Source organism: Erinaceus europaeus, chromosome 6, assembly GCF_950295315.1.
Source record: "Erinaceus europaeus chromosome 6, mEriEur2.1, whole genome shotgun sequence".
NCBI classification, from domain to species: Eukaryota; Metazoa; Chordata; class Mammalia; order Eulipotyphla; family Erinaceidae; genus Erinaceus; species Erinaceus europaeus.
The window spans coordinates 10,550,319-10,556,901 of NC_080167.1; positions in this window are offsets into that span (position 1 = coordinate 10,550,319).

Here is a 6,583-nt window from a genome sequence, read left to right on the forward strand (position 1 = left end):
CTCTCTATCTCTCCCCCACCCCTCCTCTCAGTTTCCCTCTCTCCATCCAATAGAGACTGGTAGATTGTGGAGAGGGAAGCTCTCAGCAAAGCCTTTTCAGTAGTACACAGCCGTTCATACTTACTTGGAGACTGCCTCGTACATTCTGTGTGCCCAATGAGATGAATGTGAGGATGAACGCGTGTGGCCATTCACCGGTGTGGCCAGAGAGGGCGCACGTGTGCAGGGCACGGGTTTGCTCCCTGGCGGCCCCTCCATCCAGTCCCTGCTCAGAGGGCACCTGGTGGCCTCTCGGCACCAGGACAGAGGGCCCCATTCCCACCTCCTGGGCCTGGTGATAGGAGATCAGCAATTTCCTTCATCCCATCACCCAGGTAAATCATTTACCCGCAATCCTTCATCCCCAGTCACCACTGCAGGGCACAGTTCTCCATGCCCGACCACCGTTCTTTGAAGCGGAACTCTGCCGAGGCTGACGGGGGTCCCAGGGCCCTTTCTTAGCAGGTGTGCACTACAGGTCAGCGAGGATGAGGGAGAGGAGGTCCATTTTGAGCTCCAGACACTGGGGTTCATTCCAACATAGCTTCTCCAGAGCTGGGCATCCACTGTTATCACTGTCCTGGACATAGCAATAGCCACAGCCTAACTGACTCTCAACCCCCCACATCCTGGGTCCTTGGCAGACATTGCTAATCTGTCACCGCCCCTTCTCATGGAATCTAAACATGTACTCAAAACCTGCCCCTGTAGAGTCAAGAGGATCCGCTACTGACAATTCCTTAGCTTCAGCAGATACGACAAAACTTCTCTATGACCTGGAGCTTGGCTTTAATGATCTCTCCCACACCTTAAATGTTCCCAACAAAGAAGAAAATATGAAGATAATTTAAAAAAAAACACAATTAGATATGCGAATATGGAGAATACGCAAAAATAACTACCAGGGTGGTTGGGTGGTAGCACAGTGGGTTAAGTGCACATGGCGCAAAGCACAAGAACCAACGTAAGGAACCGGGTTCGAGCCCCAGCTCCCCACCTGCGGGGGTGGGGGTCGCTTTGCAAGTGGTGAAGCAGATCTGCAGGTATCTATCTTTCTCTCCCTCTCTCTGTTATCCCCTCCTCTCTCGATTTCTCTCTGCCCTTTCCAACAACAGCAGCTATAACAACAATAATGACAAGGGCAACAATATGGACAACAAAATGGGGGGAAAAATAGCCTCCAGGAGCAATGGATTCCTAGTGCTGGCACCTGACCCCAGCGACAACCCTGGAGGGAAATAGATAAATAAATAAATAAATAACTACCAGCATAGGCATGGTAGACACTGTTCATGTCAGTACACTATGAATGTGTAACGTGTATGTACACACACACACACACACACACACACACACACACGCTCTATGAAGTTCACAAAACTGAGGAAACTGGGAACCCTAGAGCCTCAGACAATGAGAAGATGAGCCCTCTGGCTCTCAGCAACTTCCAGCAGTCCCCGAAGTTCTGGAATGTGTCACAACAACTGCTTTCATGATTTCAATACCCAAAATCAAGGCCTTTCACAGAGGGAGCGGCGGGGAGCTTGGTGATTCGCTGGGACTCAAACACCCCTTGGGTTTGGAAGGAGCGGGAGGCAGGGAAGACTGTCTCCTGTGTGTTGCCTGTGAGCCTGTACAGTACATTTGTGTGCGTCCTCACATACCCCTGCTCACGCACACGCACTCGCATGTGCATGTATACATACATGTTCTAAACGCACCTACTCACACATCTCCTTACACACACGTGTATGTGTCCATCCTACCAGAGCCACTTGTATCCATCGAATGCACTGACACAGACCTGCCAGCAATTCCCCCAAGCTGTCCATGTGAGCGTGTCTGTACTTGCACGCGCACTTCACCCACATCATGTCCATGGACATGTGTGACTCTGCATACATGGTCATCAGCACACAGTGACCCGGTCCTGAGCTCCTAAACACATTCTGCTCCATGCTCACATTCTACACACAAACACACACACACACACACACACACACGCTCACAGAAATGTGGTGACACGTTGTCCAGCAATCTCCCTCTTTGTCCAGCAATCTCCCTCTTTGTCCAGCAACCTCTCTCTCTCTCTCTCTTTCTCTCTCACTCTCTCCAGGTCTGCCAGCTCTGTATCAGGACACCCTGGGAAGGCAGCCCCTCTGCAGGCCTGCACTGTCAGGGGCCTGGTAAGACTCACAGGGGCAGCCCCATAGTGATAACAATTCCCAGAGCCAGCAGAAGCGAGCCTAATCCATGGTGAAAAGCTGACAGGTCCTGCCAGCTCCTGCTAACTCAGCCCAGCTTGGGGAGGTGGCAGCCGCCCCTTGCCCTCTAGCCGTGTCGTCTCCTCACTGATGATGCCAACGCTTTGACAGAGCTGAGCAACTCAGCTGGTAGGTGTGAAGTTGGCATTAATTTTCTTTGGGAAGGTCAAGTGCTTTTTTCATGAGCTTTTGGCAAGGCTCCTATTGCTCTTCCTCTTCCCCCTTTTTGCAAGAAGGGGAGAGAAGCCAAAGGAGAAAGGGTCACTCTCTCTGGAGACATCTTCTTTTTCTCCTCATCCCATTGGACACTCGCTCCTTGTCCAGAAGCCCAGTGGACTCACATAGGCAGCGGATGGGCTCAGAGATGGTTCATCCTGAGAGAGCCCCCCCACACACACACGCACGCGCACGCGCACGCGCACACACAGCACGTGGGAGATCTCAGCCTTAGATCTTCTGCCTTCAGACACGGGAGTTAAAGCAGGAAAAACAAAATTCACAGTGCAGACTTGAAGGAGTTTAACTAGCGAGAAATTTAGAAAAATGAATGGTTTTTGTTGTATTTGCCCTTTCTGATGGATTAGTCGTGGCTGTGGGGAGCCATGGACAATACAGGGGACGCAACAACGGAGGTAGCTTCTGGCTCCATGGATAGGACCACCATGGTTGATTAGTGATGTCTGCCTTGGACGTCACACAAGGCGGTTGAGAAACTATATATATATATATATATACACTAAGTAAATACTTAGAATTTGTCAGGCTAGGAAATGAAGGCTAGATAAAATAAATAGGACACTCAGCAAAAGTGTGTCTAAAAACATTAAAACTACATTAAACAGTTAGGAGGAGAAGGTTAAATAGGTGAAAAACAAAACTCAGCAAATACGTGTATAAAAATATATTTGAGGGAGTCGGATAGTAGCACAGTGGGCTGAGCGCACAGGGCGCAAACTGCAAGGACCAGCACGTAAGGATCTCGGTTTGAGCTCCCAGCTCCCCACCTGCAGAGGAGTGACTTCACAAGTGGTCAAGTAGGTCCTCAGTTGTCTCTCTTTCTCCCCCCCTCCGTCTTCCCCTCATCTCTTCATTTCTCTCTGTCCTATCCAGCAACAACGACATCAATAACAAAAACAATAAAACAACATGGGCAACAAAGGGGAATAAATAAATAAATAAATATTTTTAAAAATACATTTGAAAGGATGACTAGGAGAGAGTTTGCCCAGTAGAGTGCGCCTTGCCAAGAAGGAGACTCCAAGTTCAAGTCTTGCCACCACATGTGAGCATCATGGTGTTGGGACGAGAGTAGAATGAGGAGCCAAAAATGGTTGGAGCAGTGTTGTGGTGTCTCTCTGGAGCGTTTTATTCCTTTCTTCCTCTCTCTCTGAAATAAAAAGAATGGAAAAGTCATTCATGGTGTGGTAGAATCACACATGAACAAAGCCCAGGGCCACTAAGAAAGAAACGCACAGAGGCAGCTCTTGAATAGAGGGGGGGTCTTGCCCCTGTGAAGCCCTGGGCTCAAAACAAAGAAAGACAAAAGCAAGTAGAACTCCATTGTCAGTAGAGTTTGAGCTCTCTCTCCCTCTCTCTCTCCATCTCTCTCTCTCTCTCTCTCTGTCTCTCTTTCTTTCTCTCTCCCTCTCTCTCTCACACACACACACAGAAAAAAAAAGTCTGTGCAGAAATATAAGGAAAAAGCCACGTAGAAGGCACGAATGACACACTCAAATGCCTCTGAGAGGCAGGAAGGGGCCCAGATGATGCCTCTGATGAGCCCTAGAACTGAATACTCACTGAGAGAGGGGCGTCACCATGCTGCTCAGTTGATTCCTACCATGGGAAAAATGGGGCCAGATAGTATTACATCCACCATTTTTTTTTCTCAAAGGTAATACGCGCATGGCAGGGGGAGGGGCATTTAAATGTAATATCTCTTGATGGGCTCTATTGCCAAAAAAAATTTTTTTTGCCCCCAGGGTTATTGCTGGAGATTTGTGCCTAAACTATGAATCTCCTGCTCTGGGAAGCCATTTTTTCCCCTATTTTGTTGCCCTTATTGTTATTATTGTTATTGCTATTGTTGCTGTCATTGGATAGGACAGAGAGAAATGGAGAGAGGGAGGGAAGACAGAGAGGGGGAGAGAAAGATAGACACCTATAGACTCCATGTTCATTTAACTCACTGTGCTACAGCCCAAACCCCTCTCAAAAAAATTCTTTCTTAAAAATATTATAGATCTAGGCTGGGGAAGACAGCATAATGGTTATGCAAAAGGCTAACATGCCTGAGGCTCTGTGATCCCGAGTTCAATTCCCAGCATGACCATAAGCTAGAACCGAGCAGTGCTCTGGTCTCTACCTCTGTGCATTCCTCTTTCATTAAAAAAATAAAAATAAATTTAAAAATATTATAGATCCTGAAATATAGTTGGTTTCTCCAGGGAGTAGCCAGTTTGGGCCTCTTTTAGAGGACTAGGGGGCATGGGTAGATAGCACAAGGGTTATGCAAAGAATCTCTCCTGGCTGAGACTCCAGAGTCCCAGGTTCAATCCCCCACACCACCATAAACCAGACTTGGACAGTGCTGTGGCTAAAAAAAAATTATATATATATATATATATATATCGTGGGATATATATAGACATGGGATATATTTATATTTATATTTATATTTATATTTATATTTATATTTATATTTATATTTATATTTATATTTATATTTATATTTATATTTATATGGAGAGAGAAAGAGATGGGACTAGGAAAACAAGAGGAATTGTGGTGGTAGGTCCACTATCATTTGCTTTCTCACCAGACTTCAGTGTGTGTGTGTGTGTGTGTGTGTGTGTGTGTGTGTGTGTGAAACTGAGCTTACAAGATGATGTGTGTGAGAAGTCAGGACACATTTCTTGTCCGTTACATCATCCATCAAAGACTTGTGTACCCAGACACCAACCGTCAAACAACTGATTGTCAGGGGAAGAGCCTCAAAGACCAGGAACCCAATTACCAGATCATATTCTTTTTTTCAAAGGATGTTGTAAAATGTTCTTTTTTTTTTTTTTAAAAGGACATGGAGATAGCCAACACCACTCCCTTTTTTATTACTGTAATTACAGACTCCCACGGGCAAAGAGGCAGAATGTAAGGAGGGGTAGAAATAAAAAAGAAAGGCTCTCCAAAGAGAAAGGAAGTCTCCTTTCTAATCTGGGAACACTCAGGGGGATTTAAGTGAGATAAAGCTCCCGTCTCCTGTCTCAGTGGCCCTCCAGAAACTGCTCTACAAGCAGGACATTTGTTCATGTCCGTCCATCCTCCCCCTCATCTGTTCTTGTCTCCCAAACAGGAGGACACGGATGGGGCAGATTCCCGACCAGAAACAGCTGGGAAGAGCGGGGGGCTCCAGCCTTGCACCTTGGGAGCAGAAAGTCACTGTGGACCGTCTGACTGTCTGACTTGCTTTTCTCCCAACTCATGGGTTTCACAACCAGACACCAGCCCAGCAGTGAGGCTGGGTCTGCAGCTCCACTCACAAAGGGCCGGGTGGTGGCAAACCTGGTTGAGTGCACATGTTACAATGTACAGGAACATAGGTTCAATCCCCCAGTTCCCACCTGCAGGGGAAAAGCTTCCCAAGTGGTGAAGCAGGTGTCTCTCTGTCTCTGTCTCCCTCTCCCACTACCCTCTTGATTTCTCTATCCAATCAATAAATTTAACTTAAAAAGTTTTTTTCTAATATTTATTTATTTACCCTTTTGTTGCCCTTGTTGTTGTTACTGATGTTGCCGTTGTTGGATAGGACAGAGAGAAATGGAGAGAGGAGGGGAAGACAGAGAGGGGGAGAGAAAGATAGACACCTGCAGACCTGCTTCACCGCTTGTGAAATGACTCCCCTACAGGTGGGGGGAGCCGGGGGCTCAAACTGGGATCCTTACAAAAATAATTTTTTTAAAGAAAGAAAAAAGAAAAAAGTGCCCTGTCTCTTCTTCTGTGTTGTTATTGGATCCTCACCAATTCTTTTTTTCGCTGACAGTTGTAGCCTGAATCTAGGCTCTAGCTTGATTCCTTCCATATCATTCACGGTTCGTTGAGAGCAAGTGTTTAATGAGCATGTACTACATGCTAAACCCTGGCATTTTTCTTCATATATATTATTTATTTATTGGGTAGAGACAGAGAGAAATTGAAAGGGGTGGGGGAAATAGAGAGAGAGGGAGAGAGAAAGAAAGAGAGAGAGAGAGAGAGAGACTTGATCCACTGCTTCACTGCTCAGG